General features: G+C 38.5%; 2 long non-coding RNA genes across 2 annotated transcripts; one reads left to right on the top strand and one right to left on the bottom strand.

The window, feature by feature from the left end:
- Window positions 1-11,147: 11,147 nt before the first annotated feature.
- LOC133726125 (uncharacterized) lies at window positions 11,148-11,911 on the bottom strand. The gene is made up of 2 exons (XR_009854654.1): window positions 11,706-11,911; window positions 11,148-11,547 (listed from the first exon to the last, which is right to left on the bottom strand). It is a non-coding gene; the product is annotated as an uncharacterized LOC133726125 (long non-coding RNA).
- Window positions 11,912-20,030: 8,119 nt separating this feature from the next.
- LOC133726129 (uncharacterized) lies at window positions 20,031-23,299 on the top strand. The gene is made up of 3 exons (XR_009854658.1): window positions 20,031-21,518; window positions 22,073-22,150; window positions 23,031-23,299. It is a non-coding gene; the product is annotated as an uncharacterized LOC133726129 (long non-coding RNA).
- Window positions 23,300-23,393: the final 94 nt, after the last annotated feature.

The raw sequence follows: 23,393 nt of genomic DNA, 5'->3' as shown, positions 1-23,393 counted from the left end.
GACGCTGCACGACGCTCGAAGACCGGATCAAACCCAGCAAAAAGCACGGTCAGTGAAACCTCCAGCCCAGAAACTCCGCGCCGCAACTCACGATCAATGCCAAGACCTCGCCCCGCGCCGCCGCATCTTGCCGCTCCACGAATGCCGCCTTGCCTGAGGAAGGATCGCCTTGCCTGAGGGAAGATCGCCGCCACCAGTTCGAAACCTAGGTTTCGAAAACCAAAATCGCTCCGAGAAGCTCGGAGACGCCTCATTCTCTTAGGATTTTCTAAAGTGACACTTAAGACAGATACATACGTAATAATCTTAACAAATTGGTAACTTGTTTAGCCCTTAGCCTTTTTAATTTTTTTGGTAACACATACTACTAATTGAAAAAAAAAACAATTAATAAAGATAGCTAGTGAAAATAATAAAGTCAATTATGATTTTTCCTTTTTAAAAAAAAATTAAAAGAACCTTCTATCCTAGGTTCACCGAATTACTTTTAGTTAAATAGTCTATATTACTAAATAATTTTATTATTAGTGAATTAATGCTTGATTAATGTTTGTTATTAATGGACAATTACACAATTGAAAATTACGTTTTTTCCTTATTAAAAACAAAAACCTTCTAACCTAAGTTCGCAAAATTAGTATTAGTTAAGTAATCTTTATTACCAATTAATTATATCATTAGTAGTTTCCTTAACCAAATATAATTCTTTTTACATGCATTTTACGACAACAACAACAATTAGTGTAAAAATAAATAATATTTGTTTTAAATGTAGTCAAATGAGAACCTCCTTTAGGACTCATTTACTCAAATGAGAATCTACTTTACTCTAATGAGAACCTATTACAATTAATTACCACTTTTAGGACTTAATTACTCAAATGAGAACCTACTTTTCTCTAACGAAGACCTTATTTACTTTAATGCGGATTTTTTTTCTAATTACCACATGTGTTCTCAAAGTGGTTACATGAGTCCTCAAAGTGGTAAATATTATATAAAATAGAACATGTATGAATCTTTATGTTTTTATCATTAGTGAAATTATTACTACAATGACTACACATTTTATCACAACCCACAACACTTGATGTAAAAGCGGTAAATTTTGTTCTATTTGTAGTAATTACTCCACCTAAACTAATGTACTAATTTATAGACAATTTAACAAGTATGACAACAAATTTGTTGTCAGAGTGGTAAATCTTTATGTTTTTATCAGTAATGAAATGATTACTACAATGACTACACATTTTACCACAATCACAACAATTGATGTAAAAGCGGTAACTTTTGTCCTATTTATAGTAATTACTCAACTTAAACTAATGTACTAATTTATGGACAATTTAACAAGTGCAACAACAAATTTGTTGTCAAAATAGTAAATCTTTATATTTTTATCATTAATGGAATAATTACTCAATGACTACATATTTTACCATAACTCGCAACTATTGGTGTAAAAACGGTAACTTTTGTTCTGATTGTAGTAATTACTTCAAAAACTATACCATTTACAAGATTACCAACCATTTTACAATTCCGACAACATTTGTGTTGTGAGTATGGTAAAATTAAAATTAGACCAAAAGATATGTAACAACTCAGTATTGTAAGGAGCTTCTCCACTTGATAATCAAGGTTCTAAATTTGATAAAAGTTGTCCAAATATGATATTTACATCTTTGACAACTCGATTACAATAACCACAACAACTGTAGTCATAAGTCGTAATTGTAGTTCAACTATGTGTAATTTATTATTTTGACAATACTTGTTACATGATTTTTAACAATGTTACATATCAAGAAAGAGTGTGTTGTTAATATGGTAAATTTTATTTTTTAAAATGACACATGTCGATATTTAATTGGGTAACCTGTTGACCAGTTCAGTAGGTTTCCACTATATTAATTTACTAAAAGTAAAAAAAATAAAAAAAATAAAAAAATAAGGGTATGGCAAACACCAATGTACCCAAGACGACCCCTATCTTAGTCTAGTTACTTTGAGTAGTGAGGGATTATATGATATACCGTACCTGTTTATTTCCAGTACTTTTGTAAGCAATCTTTGTGAACATCAAATTAGATATCACTGTATCAGAATATTGGGTAGCCTGAGCTGCCTGTGTATTATATGCCTTGCTGCATTTATATTCTTAAACGTTGCTTTCCTAATTATGAATGTTTCGGAAAAATTATGTTGGTACATCACTATGCCCGAAGCAGCGTACTGGAGAAAGGCTCGATCGGAAGGTGGTGGAGGGCAGATCGAAGAGATAGGAAGCTAAGGGAAACAAGATTCGGAGAATGAGGGAGAGGAGGTGTTCGAGCTTGGGAAGGATGGTTTCTGGTGAAATCGTGAAGTGGGTGAGGGAATTCAAAGGAGAACACGCTTTTGTTGGGACAGGGGATGAGGAATCCAATGTCGAAAAAAGTGGGAGGGAGAGAGGTGGTAGGAGCTAAGCCTGGTGGTGGAGAAATCTGAGATTTCTCCACAACGTTGACCCTCACTGGACTACAAGTACCGTCCATCTTACCTCTGTTGTTTGCTCTATTTTTCTCTGTTTAGTGAGAAGGTTACAAGCTCAAAACATACAAGAGCTGTTTAATGAGGTTATAAGTTTCTACAACAAGTATATTTTGCTGTTAAACTCTCATGCTATGTGAAACGAAAGTTACAAGTAATGGCAGCTCGAAACAGTTATGAAAAAGCAAGATTGGAGGGGATTTTGTAATAGTAAAGAAAACCAATGCATGCATGATGTAATACTGTTACATTCTTGAAGATTGATTATCAGATGACTAAGTTGCTGGCAGTAACAGAGGTTAACCTCTATGTGTTGCACTCGTACCTATTACACTGTCAATGACTTCATAATTATATGTTATTATTGATTTTGCCAAGGAAAAAAAAACTGTGATTTTCAAATGGAATTCTTGAAATGTACGTGACTGTTAAGTGGCATGACTAAGGACAGAAGAGAACATCAAGATAAAATTATCATGAACAATCCCAATTCGTACGTGATTTTGTGATACCAAGCCCCCAATTAATTGGCCGATTGGGGCCGATCTACTGTATATTATCCAACGTTTAAAACATAATCTCTATTCTATAAGTCTATAAAGTATGTGAGATATTAAAATAACTATAATAGAATCCCTATGATATCATTCTATTTTTTTTTTGACTTTGTCAAGGGGAACCCAAAGGCTTCCTAGGCCCAAGATAAAACCCTTCGGCGCATGTGAAATGCTTCAACTGTGCATTGCAGCACAGTGCCTCGCCACTTTGACAGCTTCGGGGTTCGAACTTAGGTTGGGGAGCACACCCAACTAAGCAAGAACCACTAGGCCACTTGCAGTGGTTTATGATATCATTCTTTGAATGGCTTCATCTTGAGGTCAACATTACCATAAATGGTTGAGTGGAGATTCTAAAATAAATGGAGATAGAGCTAACAGAATCTTCGATACAAAGGAAAGAAATAGCCGAAATCGGCGGAATCTTAGTTATTGGTATCGCTGCTAGTTAGAAACAACTAACTGATTGAAGAGTCTTTCGTCCCTTAATATTTTTTGAATCAAAGAAATATATTATTCATCTCAAGCCAGAATGGTCATTACATACTCTTTGTCATTTTTTTTTTTTTTTGAAAGGGGTTTGGAAGCCTCACACTCGGTTCCATTTATTATATTAATATTATGATTTTGCAACGGGGGGACATAAAACCTGAACCCCGTGCTACAGGAAAACACTTACAATAATCCTCGTAGAGAACATCCTGAATAATAGCAGGAGTCTCATCTGGTACCAGAATATAGGAGCTGGAAGAAACTCACTACACCAAGATAGGACAGCTGATAGATTGTGCTCGCCACTCCAAGGAATCCACCAAGAAGATAAGAGCAAACTCGCCACTCTAGGAATCCACCTGAGAGATAAGAGTTTAAACAACAATTGGGAAGAACTTCTTCTCCAATTTGAATTCTTATTTCTAATAAAAGTCCAGTCCCCTTTCAATTGGAAGTAGATCCCCCTTTTATAAGGATGGGAAAACAGAAAGACTACTTATTCAAACTTGAAAATAAAGATAGCTATTTTTAGCCTTGATTGCAGCTTCCCCAAGGTTTCTTAATTCCAAGGTCTGGGAACTCCATATCTGAATTGAATGTCCCTTGGAACTCTGTTCCTTCAATCAATGCTGCTAATCCTATGTTATGTCCAGATTCAAAGTCTTCCTCGTTATCATTTGCTTCTGCTTCGCGTGAACTCGTCACTGAGTTCTCTTCATAGTCATTCTCATAGTATGGAGAAAGATCCGCAACATTGAAAGTTGCTTGGACACCATAGTTTCCAGGGAGTTCAATCTTGTAAGCATTGTTGTTAATGTGTTGTAGTACTTTAAAAGGACCATCTGCTCTAGGCTTCAGCTTGCCATGCCTTCCTCTGGGGAACCTTTCTTTGCGAAGATGAATCCACACCAGATCCCCTTCTTTGAAAACCACTGGCTTTCGGTGTTTGTTGGCTTGAGCTTGATATTTAGCATTTTTCTGGAGTATATTCTTCCGCACTTGCTCATGTAACTGCTTGATGTTCTTGGCTTGCTCTGCCGCATCACTGTTGAACTGAACTGTTGTTGGGAGAGGAGCTAAGTCCAAAGGACTCATTGGATTTCTTCCATAGACAACAAAAAAAGGACTGGTACCAGTTGTTTGACTTGGAGACCGGTTGTCAGCAAATTCAGCTTGTGCCAAGATCAAGTCCCACTGACGCAGATTCTTTCCAACTAAACTTCACAACAAGTTACCTAGACTGCGGTTGACAACTTCAGTTTGCCCATCAGTTTGAGGGTGATGAGAAGAACTGAACTATAGCTTGGTTCCCAGCTTCCTCCATAAAGTGCGCCAAAAATGCCCAACAAATTAAAATCCCGATCAGAAGTGATTGTTTTTGGAATGCCATGAAGTTTGACAACTTCTTTGAAGTATAAATCAGCAACATTAGAAGCATCATTGGTTTTATTACATGGTATGAAATGAGTCATTTTTGAAAATCTATCAACCACCACCATGACTGAATCCTTGTTCCTCTGAGTCCGGGGCAACCCTGTCACAAAATCAAGGCTAACATCTTCCTAAGGAGCTGTGGGAATCGGCAGAGGAGTGTACAACCCTGTATTCTGACCTTGGGATTTGGTCATATGACAAGTTTTGCATCTTTTAATATACCGAGCAACATCCCGCTCCAATCGAGGCCAATAAAAATGCTCCTTGACTAGTGAAAGAGTCTTATCCCTACCAAAGTGCCCAGCTAAACCTCCAGCATGTGTTTCAGCAATGATGTTTTCTCGCAAGGACCACTCAGGAATGCAGAGTCTATTTCCTTTGAAAAGATAGCCTTCTTGTAACAAATAAGAGCCAATAGGACCCTTAGAACAATTAGTCCAGATTTGCTTAAAGAATGGATCTTCTGAGTATTGCTCCTTAAGAATTTCAAACCCTGAAACTTTAACTTGCATTGTATTTAGGAAGGAATGTCTCCTGCTCAATGCATCTGCTACTTGATTCAAACTCCCAGACTTATGCTTGATATGAAAAGTATATAGGCTTGCAAAAATTCCACCCATTTAGCATGTCTGTTATTCAACTTATGTTGTCCATTAACGAATCTCAAAGCCTTATGATCAGAAAAAAGAATGAACTCCTTGCAAATAAGATAATGCCTCCAATGATTTAAAGCTCGAATAATGGCATAGAATTCTTTATCATAAGTAGAGTACCTGGTGCGAGAATGATTCAACTTCTCACTGAAAAAGGCAACAGGTTTACCTTCTTGGCTAAGGACAGCGCCAATCCCCACATTTGAAGCATAACAATCCACTTCAAAAACTTTGTTGAAATCAGGAAGCACTAAGATTGAGGCTTCTGTAATTTTTTTCTTTATTAGCTCAAAACTCTGCTACGCCTTCGTGTTCCACTGAAATTTTCCCCCTTTCAAACACTCTGTTATTGGAGCTATAATGGTGCTGAACCCTTTTACGAATTGTCGGTAAAAAGAAGCCAAGCCATGGAAGCTTCTGATGTCATGAAGTGTAGCAGGAATAGGCCAATTGACAATTGCCTCAACCTTGGTTGGATCCGTTGTGATTCCATTGTAGGAGATAACATATCCCAGAAAGATTAATTGGGAGGTCAGAAACTCACACTTCTTTAGGTTCATAAATAGCTTTTCCTCCCGCAACATCTGCAACACTTGTTGTAGGTGTCTGAGATGAGAACTTTGGTCCTTGCTGTAAATGAGAATGTCGTCAAAGTAGACAACCACAAATTGACCAATAAAAGACTTAAAAATGTGATTCATAAGCCTCATGAACGTGCTAGGGGCATTAGACAATCCAAAAGGCATTACCATCCATTCATACAAACCATCTCGAGTTTTGAAAGCAGTCTTCCACTCATCTCCTGGTCTCATGCGAATTTGATGATAACCACTTCGCAAATCTATTTTGGAGAAGATTGTAGCTCCATGAAGCTGGTCAAGCAGATCATCAAGCTGAGGAATAGGGAATCAGTACTTGATGGTGATTTTATTCACTGCTCTACTGTCCACACACATCCACCATGATCCGTCTTTCTTAGGTACAAGTAAAGCTGGCACAGCACATGGACTCATACTTTCCCTTATTAACCCTTTAGACATCAACTCATCTACTTGCCTTTGCAATTCTTCAAATTCTTTAGGGTTCATTCGGTACGCTGCCTTGTTAGGAATGACAGCTCCTGGAACAAAATCAATATGATGTTGGATACCTCTTATTGTTGAGTCACAAATTACTTATGCAATTGTGCCCCATAATTATGAAAATTGATTTGTCTTTCATGCTATTTTACCCTTTTTAATCCATTTCCTTTTATTTGTAGGAAACCTTGCATTGAGAATAAAATGACTATTTGAGGCTTGAAATGCGGAGATTTGAAGCTAGGGGAAGAAGACACGGAGATTGGAAGAAAATTGCAAATCGACTTTTCCGGCAAACTTTTCCGGCGAGCCGCCACTCATGGAGGGCCTTTTTTCCAGCAAAGGAGGACCATGATTGTGAGAATATCCCATCACTTGAAATTCAAATATCTCCCTACACTTTGTCCTTTTGTCACCTTGCCAATTTGGGACCATTTAGGAGACAATGGTGTAAGAGCATCTCTTGCACACTTTGGGACCAAAAAGAGGACATACATAGTTGATCAAAGAGATGCCAAAGGGCAATTCTTCAGCATTCTTGACTCCATTCAATCATCTTCATCGTATCCAAGATCTATTTTTTCTCTAGAGAATACACCACCATCTCCACCACTAAAACCACCATCTCCACCTCTAAAACCTTCATTTCCTCCACTACAACCTCCATTTCCTCCACCACTCAACACCACAACTCACCTTAAAGATTCTAAATTTCACTATTCTTACCAATATCAAGAGCTTGGAGCAAGGAGAATGAGGTGACTACCACCACATCATGTTCTTGGAGACCCATCTCCACCACCTCTTCCAGCATCATCAATAGTCACCCTTTACTCCCTATCTCTTTATGTATTTGATGTTTAATAGAATGTTGAAGCTTGTGTATCTAGCTATGTGTAAGTAGTGAACTAGTTAGTTCAACCCTAGCCAAACTTGCTTGTATTGATGCTTTTGTTTATAAATTGATACAAATTCATGTTGTCATTCTCACATGCTAAGTCAATAGTTGAATGTATTACTTAGACCTAATCAATTTGAGTTATGTGTTTGCCATGACATGAAGCTTTTCCTAGATATTGATTACCTTTAGGCAAAAAGGGAGCATGAAAGCACACCATGTGTGCATGTGAGGGTAGTGAGCTAAAATCATCTAGAGATAGGATTGGTTTTCTTGCTTGGTTACCTAAACTCTAAGCTTTATGCATTTAGGGGCATAGGATTGAGACCTATCCGGTAATTGAATTTGTCTCTAGGTAGTTAGCTCTAGACTTATCCGGTTAGAGTTAATACAATGAAAGGGGTTTAAGCCTTAGTAGTCCTATCCGGATGCTAAGAGGGTAGTTGGACAATTAGCTTTGCATCATTCATATTCAATTGCTTTAATGCTTGCAAGGGAGGCAAAAGGTGAAACTCGATGCCCTAACTCCCATCCATTTGATAACAACTTGTTTAGTTTAGCTTAGTTTGAATATAAACCAATCTCAAAATCAAAATTACTTGCTTTCATTGTTTCAATTTGAATATAAACCAATCTCAAAATCAAAATTAAATCTCTACACACCATCTTGCACATACTCACCATGAACTTTGTTTCACTTGTGAGCCTTTGTTTGTGATTGTACATTTGCATATTCTTCTAGTTTTTCCTTAGGTTTTCCCTAGCTAGGAAAGGATTTACCAATCCTCGTGGGTTCGACATCCTTACTTAATCCCCTATTCTATAACTTGTACCTCTTGCACTTGAGGGTGGCTTCAATGCTAACACTTATTGGGGGAAGCCCAGCAGAAATTTCTTCAGTGACCACGCCACTAAACTCGTCAAACATCTTTTACAACTCTGGTGAAGATTCTGGATGCTCCCCGGGTGCTTCCAAAATCACAAGCATAAAAACTGCACTCTGTTCTTGAAGCTCTTCAAGAAATTCTGATCTTGAAAGCAGGTTGTTATTCCTGCTCCTTCTATTCTCAACATCATCTTCAGATTTCTTAGCAGACCCTGGCCTTTTTCCAACCTCAATTTCCTTCGTAGGACCAAGAATAATTTTTGCTCCATCCTTCTCAAAAGTGTAGGTATTTTTGTACCCATCATGAACAACCTTTCTGTCATATTGCCATGGTCTTCCCAGCAATAAATGACACACATCCATGGGAACAACATCACACCAAACTTCATCTTTATAAATTGGACCAATTGAAAACTGAACTAAACACTTTTTGTCAACCCTTACCTCATTTCCTTTTCGTAACCAGGATAGCTTGTAAGACCGAGGGTGTTTCTCAGTGTTGAGATTTAATTTTTCCACCATGGTAGTAGCAACCACATTTTCGCAGCTCCCTCCGTCAATGATAACTTCACAAACTTTACCATGAGCAGTGCACCTTGTATGAAAAAGATTGTTTCGCTGTGACTGATCTTGCTCTGCAAGAGAAGTGTTTAGGCTGCGTCGAACCACCAAACTCATCCCTTGATCTCCATATGTGACTTCTTCATCAAAGATAGGTTCATTGTCCCCTGCAAATCCTTCTTCTTCAGAGTCTTCCTCAACTTCTTCCACAAGAGATACAATTCTACGATTAGGACACTCTGAGGCAATATGTCCCAATCCTTGACATTTGAAACACCGATGCGAGCTAGTACTCAAAGAATTGGGCTGCTGCTTATGACCATATCTGTTTTCACCCTTAGATGAGGTCTTAGATAAAGGTTTGGCAGCTGGTGAAACCTTGAAATAAGAATCATTTCCTTTGCTAGTTGAGGCATCATGACCTGAGTACCGAAAACTACCTCCACGAGTTCCTTTCTGCTGTTTTTCAACTTTGAGGGCCAACTTACAGACATCATTGAAGGTCCAATACTGCTGCAACTGAACCACATTACCAATCTCAGGTCTCAAACCCGCAAGATACCAAGCTATAGTCTGTTCTTCTAGCTCCACTAGATCGCATTTAATCATGAGATCCTCATATTCTCCAGTAAAATCTTCTACAGACATCTCCTTTTGTTTAAAATTGTGCAACTTGAGAAAGTTATCTTGCCGATAGTCTTCTGGCAAATACTTTCTCTTCAGTTCCCTTTTCATCTTCTCCCAAGTCACTATCTTGCCTCTTCCTTCTCAAGCTCTCTGACTCCTAAGTTTTTCCCACCAAGAGGAGGCACGTTTCCTCAACTTCACAGCAGCTTTCGATGATCTGCAACTTCCTTCAAATCAAATATTCTCTCCACCGTATGAAGCCAATCAATGAACTCATCAGGTTGTGAACGACCCTCAAACTCCGGAATGTCAACCCTGATATCAAAATCTCATTGCCGATGACGATTTCTTCTAGGACGAGTAGGAGGAGAATCTTCTTCACTGGAATTTTGACTTGAAGCTCGGTGGAAAGGATTTTCATCATCACCATCTTCGCTGGAAACTTCATCTTCTGTATCATGAAGATTACGTCAATCCAAACGTTCTTGAAGTTCCTGCACTTGACTCTTTCATTCTTTTATATCAAGGTCTCGATCACGAAACTCATCATTTTGCAATCGGCGACCACCACGACCACGACCATGTCCACCACGACGCCCAACCATTTGCTCTAATACCAGAACTGGTACCAAAATATAGCAACTTGAAGTAACTCACTACACCAAGATAGGACAGCTAATAGATTGTGCTCGCCACTCTAGGAATCCACCTGAGAGATAAGAGTTTAAACAACAATTGGGAAGACTTCTTCTCCAATTTGAATTCTTATTTCTAATAAAAGTCAAGTCCCCTTTCAATTGGAAGTAGATCCCCCTCTTATATGGATGAGAAAACAGAAAGACTACTTATTCAAACTTGAAAATAAAGATAGCTATTTTTAGCCTTGATTGCAGCTTCACCAAGGTTTCTTAATTCCAAGGTCTGGGAACTCCATATCTGAATTGAATGTCCCTTGGAACTCTGTTCCTTCAATCAATGCTGCTAATCCTCTGTTATGTCCAGATTCAAAGTCTTCCTCGTTATCATCATCTAACCAAACATCATCAATAGCATTCAAATCCCCTTCGTCCCTTATTATTATTAACTATCGTCTAGATTTATTCATCTAGCAATTAACCATAGAAATCTAGTTCTCTATCAAATAGATACTTTTTTTTTTTTTTAGAATATCAAATAGATACTTTATTCTCTTCAAACTTCAATATAAAAATCTTTTTACATTTAATCTTAATTTATTGAATTGTTTGTTTGGAATCGATTTTTTCAATTTAGTTCTATTAGTATATATTACTTTAATATGGTAGCGAATATATGTTTTATTGTATGAAAATAGTTCTTCAGTAAATAAATCTTCAACATGTAATGCAGCCCCGCATAGTTTTCACTAGGATCGATGGGAAACATGGAAAACGAACCATCCACCAATTTTTAAAGTTAACGGTTCGTTTATTAGAACAATACGTTACAAGTTAACCAGAAATGGTACACTTCTTATAATTCATTGCAAAATAACGACAATTTATAACAGGAAACAATGCGTTGAGTTGAGAGGGCACCAAAGCTAGCTAGCTCATGCTCTTTTATTCGCATATTGTTTGTCCTCAACTCCACGTACATGAAAATGTAGTAACTCACTTCTGAGCACCATCAACGCAAAGCCATTGACCCACAAAGAAGCTGTCGCAATTGATATTAGGGTTGATGGCAAGGAAGGAATCGAGACTCAGGTTGAACATTTCAGCAACAAGACTGCAAGTATCACCTTCCTCTGCACCATAAATGGCATTACAAACCAGGGCAGAAGCCTTCTTCCCTGCAAATCCAACTGCGTGCAGCTTTGTATGTATTAGATAAAGCGGACGGAAAATGAATATTCATATACATAACTGAAGAAAACACGTCCACGATACAATTAATTAATAGAATTACTAACTATAAGTAAGGTCTTAATGTGTATACAGGATGAAGATGAAAAATCCTTACTAGCTAGTCGTTTACTCTCAGCTACTGAAATTATGACAAGAAGAGAGACAACTAGAAGTAGAATCAAGCTAGCCCTAGCCATATCTTTCTTCTTCTTGTGAAGCAAAGATCGTATTTCTTTGGTTGATTGACCTTTGGGTTGAGTTATGCATGTATTTATAGAAGATTGTATAGGAACATTGTAAACTTTGATTCAATTGGCCGGCATGTTTATATTGGATCACGAGGGATCTAAGAAGGTAACATTGCATTGGATTGCTCGATATATTGCTGGCCAAATAGGTAGAATTTTGGTTTGTGGATAATGATATATATATATATATATATATAACAGGCAGGCCTTGTACAGTTATTGTATAGAACAATGTCTTGGACATTTGTCAGTATTGATTTCTAAACAAAACTAGGGGATTACAGCATATATTTTTGTTGCTTGAACTTGAATTCTTCTTTATGCTGCAGCTTATATATTATGCTGAGCCATCAAGCCAAATCCATTGAACAAAGATACCGTTGGCATTGAGGTTAGGATTGATTGAACAGAAGAAATCGATCAGCATCTACACAGAACTCCGCCAAGTCCAATGTCAATGTATAGTATCTTAGTCTATTAAATTACTTCGCGCGAGGTAGTGATCGAGTATTTCATATGATATCACGTATTTCATCAAGCAATCTTTGTGAACATCAAATTGGATCTCAATGTATCGGAAGATTGAGACTTTGATCTCACCGTATTGGATATATGCTTGGACACCCAAGGAATTGTATGAAATCTTGTGTGAACTTTATGTTGCAAGGCTAAAGTTGTTTGACACGAAAATCAGTGCGGTACAAACTGTCTCTTTTGAGCGTGTGCGCAGGCGTGCCAGCACCGTGGGGTGCAGTCGTCAGAGAGTCCCTTGACCTGACTTCTTGATCAAGCGTTGTGGACGAGGAGAGCACCAACCTCGTCACAAGGCTCTTTTCCTACCTTCTGAGAAAGGACTTCTTGCCTTACGGATAAGGGCTTTGGTTGTGATCTCTTCGCATCACTGAATCGATACTCAACGTTGTAGGTTGAGCAGAGCAATCACTGGGAAGTTTGGAGAAAGCACAGGGTTTGCTAAAGCGTGACTTTAGCTTCGCTGGTAGTATCGATGGTAGTAGCACTCAGTCGGCTCTTGGAGAGATTAGGACTGGAAGTACGGTCGCCGAGTTTCAACGAGGTTGAAGGTTTGCTCCTGAGAGGCTTGATAATCTGAGAGATTAGTTGATTTGAGAGTTCTTCGTGATTTGTCCTTGAAACCTGGTATTTATACCTAGGGTTTCGACTGCTCCTTGCCATAGAAGGATTATTGATTGAAGTTTCCTATTCAATCTCCGCTACCTGACTCCCATAAGGGCTCGTTTTCCTTATAGATTTCGGAATGGGTGAAGCTGTAACCCAATCCCAAGTAGACTTATTTTTGGGCCGCAGGTATCGGCCTGCTATGCTGAATCCACTAAAGGATCGATCTTGCCAAAATTACTTTTGGGCTCAAACAAAAGTTGTGACCGCTTATTGAAATAGAATTAAGACAATTAACATATATTTGACATTCCTGTTTTGCATGTGACAACGGCTTTATTATAATCGAAAAACTCTATTTTTCATCTTATAGCACATTTTGAGAAACCAAATCATCAAATTTAGTGGGTATTGGTTTACTTACACGTACACTTAAAATCTATGAGATGGTGGAAGCAACTAAAAGAATTATAGCATCATCTAAACAGAATAACAAATTTTGACAAAAGACGCTACTCAATTTAAGAATTGAGAATATATGTTGTAAATTCAGATTGAAAATTTTTCTATGCACCGACAATGTAAATGACCCATCACTTATTAGGTGATTGCAGACTTTGATATTTATAGTTAATTTTTTTAAAATAACTAAAAAGTGTATTTAATATTATGCAGCTATCCATTCATGTTGGTGCAAATACCGCTCTGAATTCCCACCTCATATTTAATGTATTCATTGCAAAACAATGATAAATTCAAATCCAATAGACTTCCTATAAACTATGTAATACCCCGAAAAATCCAAATTAAATTCCATGGTTTTTTAGAAATGATTTCACGATAGTAGGAGCGAGTACGAAGCTTGGAAAAGTTGTGGAATTAGTTCGAACGATTTTATTTTCGAAAACGAACGTTTTTAGGGGGTCAACAAAGTTGACTTTTTATACGTTCAAAATTTGGGAAAACTTCCTTCATGAAAGTTGTAGAGCTCGTCGATACGAGTTCGTGGACATGTGGAACGCATTATTTGGAGTTCGTATGAATAAGTTATGAATATTTTAAAATTGAGAATTTTCTATAAATACAAAAAATCAGATTTCTCAATAAGGAAACCCGAAAATTTCCAGATTTTTCTCCTCCTCGCTGCCTTGGCTTCACGGCGTCGCCACGACTTCATCCGGCCACCTATGGCCATGAAATTGATATCAATCTCTTCGCCTTGAAACCAGCTTTCCATTCATATATGTCTTGCATCCTATCATTCACCATAGACAACGAATCGAAGCAAAGAAGGTCAGACCATTTTTCATGCATTTCTTCAAATTCCAGCCCCCTCCGGCAAAGGTAGGAGGGGAGACCAACTGGGCTTTGTTCCAGCAAAGGTAGGAGAGGAAGACGAATTTCAGATTTGAGCGATTTTGGGCGATTTCGGCCTCTTTCTTCTTGAGGTAATTTTCGACCACTTCCGGTCATTTTTAGACTTCATGCTAGTTAGGAAAGTGGTTGGGCTTGATGAGATGAAGAGGAGCAGCCCGGCCCCGACACCATTGGCGGTGGTCGGCGGCGGCTCTGCCACTAACTCCGGCGGCCCTTTCCGGCCAACTCCGGGGGTCAAAAATATAGTTTCTGTGCATTTTTAGATTCTATATTTCAATACGATCATTTCGATATATTATACGCAATTTTCGGATATCGTATGATTTAGTTATGAATTTTACGATTTCGAACGATTTCGATTGTTCGATTAATGATCTGTGAAGATCGGACCGTCTGATGGACTTGTAGTTTTGATATGTTGATCGTATGACTGTCCCAATGACCTTGTGTGGTCATGGGCGAAGATCCGACCGTTGGATCTTCGTATAATTGCAAAACAGTGATTCGGGAGGCGATTCGTGAGAATCCGTCCGTCGGATTTTTATATAAGTTAGAATCCGACCGTTGGATTGTCGTTTAAGTATGTTTTGGAATTGTTAGCTAAATTCAAGTCACATTTGATTAGGTGATTGGCGGATTGATTTGGCGGACGATTCGTAAAATCGTTGTTGAGCTGTTTAGAAGACGCAGCGGGATTATCGAGGTGAGTAAACCTCACGTGGTTCATATTACGAACCCAATATATTTAATTGCTTTATTTTGCAATCATATGAACTATTGTTGGTGTATTAGACATTCCTGTGTGAATGTCTGTATATATATTATTACGTGAAATAATATGTATTGTTGGAGTTGTGTTGAGTTTATTGTTGAGAAACAATATATTGTGAGAGGTATTGAGTTTATTGTTGAGAAACAATATATTGTGAGAGGTGTTGAGTTTTATTGTTGAGGAACAATAAATTGTTGTGATCTGTGGAGATCACTAGGTCACGAGGTGACCATGGCATCTATTAGTGAATCACGCTCTCGTACCGGGCTGGTGGTTATTAATAGTATTAAATCGTAATCACGTCTGTGGCCGGACGAGTGGTTACGTTCAGTTAGAGCTCTAGTCTGTCTGCCAAATGTGGAGTGACCTTATGAGTGAAATTGAGAGTAACTCATAAGTGTCAATATATATATGGTAACCTTATGAGGGAAATTGAGAGTAACTCATAAGGGTCTATATATATATATGAGTCTGTCTACCAAATGTTGGGAAATCTTATGAGCGAATTTGAGAGTAACTCATATGTGTCTATATATATATATATATGAGAGTGAGTGATCTTATGAGCTAAATTGAGAGTAACTCATAAGTGTATATATATATATATGAGAGTGAGTGATCTTATGAGCTAAATTGAGAGTAACTCATAAGTGTCTATATATATATATGAGAGTGAGAAAGTAACGTGGGTTTGTGGTGGTCTTGTAATTTAATAAATCAACAGTTCTTTCTTGTTTACTCATACTAGCTGTCAAAAGCTTACCGGGTTTTGTGTTGTTGCAACTCCCGGTACACTATTCAAATTGTGTAGCGGGTAATCCTACAGGACAGGAGAACCAGGACGGTGACCGTGCGGTTAGAGCAATTGTTAGAGTTTTACAGCAATTGTAAGTTGTGAGGTGTGTTATGCTCATTTAGAGCTTTACAATATTGCTTGTGAGAGTGAATTGTAATAATGAACTCGAGGTTTCGAGATTTGGAGTTTGTGTACCTTGTGGTGAGATTATATTGAGAAAAAAATTCAGAACGTTTATTTGATTAAGTGGTTTAATTCATGTTTCGGATTTGAATTTATTATTCAAAATTCGGGGCGTGACAGTTTGGTATCAGAGCGTAAGGTGCATATTTGGTGATGTGTCAATACCTTCCGAGTGATGGCCCGTCTGCAGCGGATCCCCATCGTGTGCTCTTTGGTATTGGCTAAGTCATTGGGTATGCGTGAGTGTTGGGAGTTGTTTAGGCCGCTAGGTCGTTTAGGGAACGTGAATACATTTCCTATAGTATTGACTTGGTTAATATGAATTTGTATTTGACTTATACTGTGTTTTAAGTGTTATACATGTATTAGCCAAGCATACTATACTCCTTAGGTGATGGAGATTCGAAGGGGTTGTACTTAGAACCTTACAGTTGTCTTGTAGGTTCGTATTGGAATAAGTTCAGTGGCCGCGAGTTACAATCCTTGAGGAATAGGAACCTCTTGATTCAACTCTGTTAAGTCAACGAGGATTGTTGTATGGAAGTGAGGTTCTTTTGGATGTTGAAGTGTTTGGTTGAAGGCATGATGTGGACCTATGCACGTACCTTGTGTGGATACGAGTATTAATGGATAGAAAGTTGCCTTCTTAAGTTGGACGTACATATGTTTTTGGATGAGATGTACATGTCAAATAATAGATATCTTGTTTTGTAATGAGATGTCCTTGTGGAGTTTGTTAGTAGGGTTGAGGTTAGGGAAGAAATTATTGTGGTTACTTCTTCCTTGTGCTTGTAAGTTGTTAAGCAGGGTTTAAGGTGCGAGACAAGAATTTTATTTTGTGCTCGATGGTTAGAGATGAGAGACCATTGTTTTGGGTTGTCGTTGAGTACTATAATTCCTTCAGAATCAGGATTGTTGGTAGAATTGGAATTAGTAGTAGTTTTGGTGATTCTGAATTTGAATTGAGTTCGCGAGATGTGTCTTATATACGTGGTTGATGTTACTTGCATCATTTTGGAACGATACGTTACGATTCACAAGGAAAACTGGATTTGAAATTTATTCATTTGAACACCATGGGTTGATGACCTGACCGTGACTTGTGAATATAGTTTTGTTCAAGTGAATGAAATTGAATTTTGTGGCCTTTGTGTGGTGAACTAGTTTTCTTAAGTTTTGGATCGTAGTATGGAGATGGGCTGCAGTGAATTTGAAGTTGTTGTGTGTTTTAAGTTTAAGTAGGCGGGACACTTAAAGTTTTGCAATGGAGTTGATTTTGGTGTAATTAATTGGGAGAGTTAGAATCAGTTCTTGTGAATGATGTTGGATGAGAGTGTGTGCCTTTGGTGATTGATTTTAGGTGTTATAGTTAAACGCAATTTCGGATATTGATTTTAGTGATTTTGTTAGGTATCCATAGTGGTTCAAGTGAATTACTATGTGATATGGAGTTTGATTTGATTTCTGAATCGCTAAATGTTAGGGATTGAATTGTGGTGAGTTTTTGTTGAAACAATTGATAGATGGAATTATCGAGATTCTATAAGAGTTGTAAGAGTAACTCTAAAAACGTGGGTTTTTCCTAGCTAACTCAGGATGTGTTTAGCTTTATAAATCCCTAATCCTATCGATGAAATTGTTGTGTTTGGTTTGACTCAGAGGATACTAGCTAGACCTCGATGCGACTTAATTGATTGTTGGATTCTTTTTGAGTGATTGTTTTTATTGCATCATTATGAAAGATGTGTGCAGTAGAGTTGTTTATGGTTTTGAAAACAGTATTGGGTGACCAAGGTTCGATCCTTGGTGTTGTTGTTGGTTAAACAAACAGGAAAGAAAACATGCACACCATCTTATTGAGTTTATATTACAAAAAAAAAAAAAAAAAAAAAAAAAGCGAGGACTATGCTATACTAAGCCTAGTCAGCAGCTCCGGATGGGTTGAGGCTGAGCTCAAGAGAAACGTTTGAGCCACTGTGGTAACCGCCTGAGCCACCAGAATAGTAACCAAAAGCGCTACCTTCCTCGGAAGTAGCCTTCAGGTTACCAAAGACGTCCTCGCCGTGCACGGGGAACAGAGGAAGAGTTTGAACCTCCTGGTGATCTCCTCCTCGTTGTTGCAGGGATGTTTGTCCTCCTGTTGTGCCAAAAGAGTTGTACTGGTATTAGTGTTGAAGTGTGAGGAAGAATACGAAACAAAATTTAAGTAAATAAATCCTTCATTACCAGTAGAATAGGTGGAACCAAAGTTGAGATCAATGGATCTACCATCATCAGTAGAACTAGTGGACCCAAAATTGATGTCAATGGATCCACCAGCTGGCCCAAAATTGATGTCGATGGATCCACCAGCACCAGTAGAACCAGTGGACCCAAAATTGAGATCAATGGATCTACCAGTACCAAGAGAACTAGTTCTCATGGGCACTGGAGCAGCCTGATTACACCTATTCATCTGCTTCTCTCGAGCCCTGACGTTCTGGAACCAAAAGTAAATGTTCTTACCCTCAACATACCCATACTGGTTCAGCTGGAGACAGATCTCGTGAATCTGCTCTGTAGTTGGGCACTTAAATCCCTTGACATAGTAAAGATCCTTGAGGATTCTTATTTGTTCTGGAGTAGGAATCCACCTGGTACGGCTTCGCCAGAAATCCATGTTGGCACTACTTCCAGCTGCTTGGGTGTTTCCTCCCTCCTCTGTTGGTTGCTGTTGTTGTGGTTCCATTTGTTGCGGGGTTTGGAGCTCCATTAGTTGCAGAGTTCGTGGCTCTTGGGTCATGGGGTGAGAGGATGTGGAAATCGAGGAATACATGGTTTAGTGTTTGAGGGAGATTTTGTTAGAAGGATTGGAGTTGTTGAACTGGTGATTGGAGATCTGAGATTCTCAGAGGAAAGATGAGATCGAATCTTCAAATGGAAGAAAAGATCTGAGAAAGAAGGATTGAAGATTTGGAGGAAAAGATTGAAGATCTGAAAGTTCAGAGGAAAGATGGGATTGAATCAACTAGATGGGAGAGAAGATCAGAAGAGAAGGATTGAAATTGATGAAGAAAGGATTTGAGAAGAGAAAGGCTGAAGAGTTGAGAGAGAAAGGCTTGAGCTCGGAAGAAAATTTCTTTTCTTTTGGAGTGAACAGTTTTTCCCCAGAATGCACCTATTTATAGAACAAGGTGAGCAGATCTCCACCGTTGGATGAACGATCTCAGAATTTGAATCCACGCGTTGGATTAAAGTCGCCCCGAAACCCGGAAAAGCTGTTGGCGCGTGTTGAGCGTGTAAGGGGACAGGCCGAACCTCGAGACGCTGTGGCAGACAGCTTTAGCCGAAAGTGATTTGCTTTCCGTAAATCACGGAAGAGACGTGTCGTGGCACGTGGAGTGTACCGACAGTTTGTTGTTATTCTATCGCTTATGATAGAATAAATAAAAGAAGTTGCATGGATAGTAACGAGAGCAGCTGGTGCTCTAGTGGTTGAAGAGCAAGGCTCATGTACAAGAGGTCAGAGGTTCGAACCTTGCCTCTCGTTTATTTTTATTATGTTCGCTTATGACATAATAAGTAAAACATTTGTACACATTATATTAAGCACAGCTTGTGCTCCAGTGGTTGGTGGGCAAAGCCCTTGTGCAGCAGGTTAAGGTTTCGAACCTTGCCTCCCCCGTTATTTTATTTATGTCGCTTATGACATAATAAATATAACACGTGAGCATATATTAATGAAGGCAGCTCTTGCTTCAGTGGTTGGGAGCAAAACCTTCGTGTTTGAGGTCGGGAGTTCGAACCTTACCTCTTACAAATATTTTTGGATCTCGTATATGCTTGATATACGACGTATATACGGTATGTACGGTATACATACGTATATACGGTCTGTACGGTATGCATACGAATATACAGTTGTACGGTATGCATACGTATATACGATCTGTACGGTATGCATACGTATATACGGTATGTACAATTTCATACCGTAGCCGAGCTGGAAGTTGGTGGGCCGATTGGTAGGCCCAAATAGTAAGCCCAAATAGTAAGCCCAAATAGTAAGCCCAAATAGTAAGCCCAAATAGTAAGCCCGAATGGTAGGCCCAAATGGTAGACCCAAATGGTAAGCCCAATTGTTCGGCCCGAATAGTAGGCCCAAATGTTAAACCCAAAGTGGTTTGGGCCGGTTCGAAATGTGGATGGTCCGATTTCTTCAGGCCCAATTGGCCAGCCCTAGTGCTTAACCCAAGGATTGAGCAAGCCCAAGTCATCATCATTGGATGACATAATTTATTGGCGTGCTTTTGGGGATGATTTGTTTTGAGTGATGCATCTTAAGTTTTACTATGGAGATTTACCGTGATGCTAATTGAGTAGCGAAACACTTTGTGAGAGTGTTTACTGTGCTTGTATGCCAGTACAGAGTGATGATCTATGTGAAGATCTATGTGATGATCTATGTGAAGATCTATGTAAGGATCTATGAGATGATCCACGTGATGATTTTGTGTAATTGATGTGGAGTGATGTTGAGCAGTTGTTTTGTGAATTTACATTGTGATGAAAGGATTTAGTGGCCCTAGGAATGTATTTTTATACAAAGGATTGTGGCTTTGTAGATTACTACAGATTTGGAAAAGATGGAGATTCTATGATTAGGTCAACCTTAATCGAGAGGAATTGACTTACGCTCAAATTTCGGGACGAAATTTCTTTAAGGAGGGTAGATTGTAATACCCCGAAAAATCCAAATTAAATTCCATGGTTTTTTAGAAATGATTTCACGATAGTAGGAGCGAGTACGAAGCTTGGAAAAGTTGTGGAATTAGTTCGAACGATTTTATTTTCGAAAACGAACGTTTTTAGGGGGTCAACAAAGTTGACTTTTTATACGTTCAAAATTTGGGAAAACTTCCTTCATGAAAGTTGTAGAGCTCGTCGATACGAGTTCGTGGACATGTGGAACGCATTATTTGGAGTTCGTATGAATAAGTTATGAATATTTTAAAATTGAGAATTTTCTATAAATACAAAAAATCAGATTTCTCAATAAGGAAACCCGAAAATTTCCAGATTTTTCTCCTCCTCGCTGCCTTGGCTTCACGGCGTCGCCACGACTTCATCCGGCCACCTATGGCCATGAAATTGATATCAATCTCTTCGCCTTGAAACCAGCTTTCCATTCATATATGTCTTGCATCCTATCATTCACCATAGACAACGAATCGAAGCAAAGAAGGTCAGACCATTTTTCATGCATTTCTTCAAATTCCAGCCAACTCCGGCAAAGGTAGGAGGGGAGACCAACTGGGCTTTGTTCGCCTTGCCATGCTCTATAAACTCACCAAGTTTCACATCTCGATTCAACCCGAGGAAGACGAATTTCAGATTTGAGCGATTTTGGGCGATTTCGGCCTCTTTCTTCTTGAGGTAATTTTCGACCACTTCCGGTCATTTTTAGACTTCATGCTAGTTAGGAAAGTGGTTGGGCTTGATGAGATGAAGAGGAGCAGCCCGGCCCCGACACCATTGGCGGTGGTCGGCGGCGGCTCTGCCACTAACTCCGGCGGCCCTTTCCGGCCAACTCCGGGGGTCAAAAATATAGTTTCTGTGCATTTTTAGATTCTATATTTCAATACGATCATTTCGATATATTATACGCAATTTTCGGATATCGTATGATTTAGTTATGAATTTTACGATTTCGAACGATTTCGATTGTTCGATTAATGATCTGTGAAGATCGGACCGTCTGATGGACTTGTAGTTTTGATATGTTGATCGTATGACTGTCCCAATGACCTTGTGTGGTCATGGGCGAAGATCCGACCGTTGGATCTTCGTATAATTGCAAAACAGTGATTCGGGAGGCGATTCGTGAGAATCCGTCCGTCGGATTTTTATATAAGTTAGAATCCGACCGTTGGATTGTCGTTTAAGTATGTTTTGGAATTGTTAGCTAAATTCAAGTCACATTTGATTAGGTGATTGGCGGATTGATTTGGCGGACGATTCGTAAAATCGTTGTTGAGCTGTTTAGAAGACGCAGCGGGATTATCGAGGTGAGTAAACCTCACGTGGTTCATATTACGAACCCAATATATTTAATTGCTTTATTTTGCAATCATATGAACTATTGTTGGTGTATTAGACATTCCTGTGTGAATGTCTGTATATATATTATTACGTGAAATAATATGTATTGTTGGAGTTGTGTTGAGTTTATTGTTGAGAAACAATATATTGTGAGAGGTATTGAGTTTATTGTTGAGAAACAATATATTGTGAGAGGTGTTGAGTTTTATTGTTGAGGAACAATAAATTGTTGTGATCTGTGGAGATCACTAGGTCACGAGGTGACCATGGCATCTATTAGTGAATCACGCTCTCGTACCGGGCTGGTGGTTATTAATAGTATTAAATCGTAATCACGTCTGTGGCCGGACGAGTGGTTACGTTCAGTTAGAGCTCTAGTCTGTCTGCCAAATGTGGAGTGACCTTATGAGTGAAATTGAGAGTAACTCATAAGTGTCAATATATATATGGTAACCTTATGAGGGAAATTGAGAGTAACTCATAAGGGTCTATATATATATATGAGTCTGTCTACCAAATGTTGGGAAATCTTATGAGCGAATTTGAGAGTAACTCATATGTGTCTATATATATATATATATGAGAGTGAGTGATCTTATGAGCTAAATTGAGAGTAACTCATAAGTGTATATATATATATATGAGAGTGAGTGATCTTATGAGCTAAATTGAGAGTAACTCATAAGTGTCTATATATATATATGAGAGTGAGAAAGTAACGTGGGTTTGTGGTGGTCTTGTAATTTAATAAATCAACAGTTCTTTCTTGTTTACTCATACTAGCTGTCAAAAGCTTACCGGGTTTTGTGTTGTTGCAACTCCCGGTACACTATTCAAATTGTGTAGCGGGTAATCCTACAGGACAGGAGAACCAGGACGGTGACCGTGCGGTTAGAGCAATTGTTAGAGTTTTACAGCAATTGTAAGTTGTGAGGTGTGTTATGCTCATTTAGAGCTTTACAATATTGCTTGTGAGAGTGAATTGTAATAATGAACTCGAGGTTTCGAGATTTGGAGTTTGTGTACCTTGTGGTGAGATTATATTGAGAAAAAAATTCAGAACGTTTATTTGATTAAGTGGTTTAATTCATGTTTCGGATTTGAATTTATTATTCAAAATTCGGGGCGTGACAAACTACTCTAATTTTGCTGTGTGAAATTTCATGTTACATGCATGATGGAGATGATGATATTAATTGAGGTTTGGTC

The sequence above is a fragment of the Rosa rugosa genome, chromosome 1 (assembly GCF_958449725.1).
Source record: "Rosa rugosa chromosome 1, drRosRugo1.1, whole genome shotgun sequence".
In the NCBI taxonomy this organism is placed as follows: Eukaryota; Viridiplantae; Streptophyta; class Magnoliopsida; order Rosales; family Rosaceae; genus Rosa; species Rosa rugosa.
Note: the sequence above shows the minus strand (reverse complement) of the source record. Positions and strands in the feature narration are given on the sequence as shown.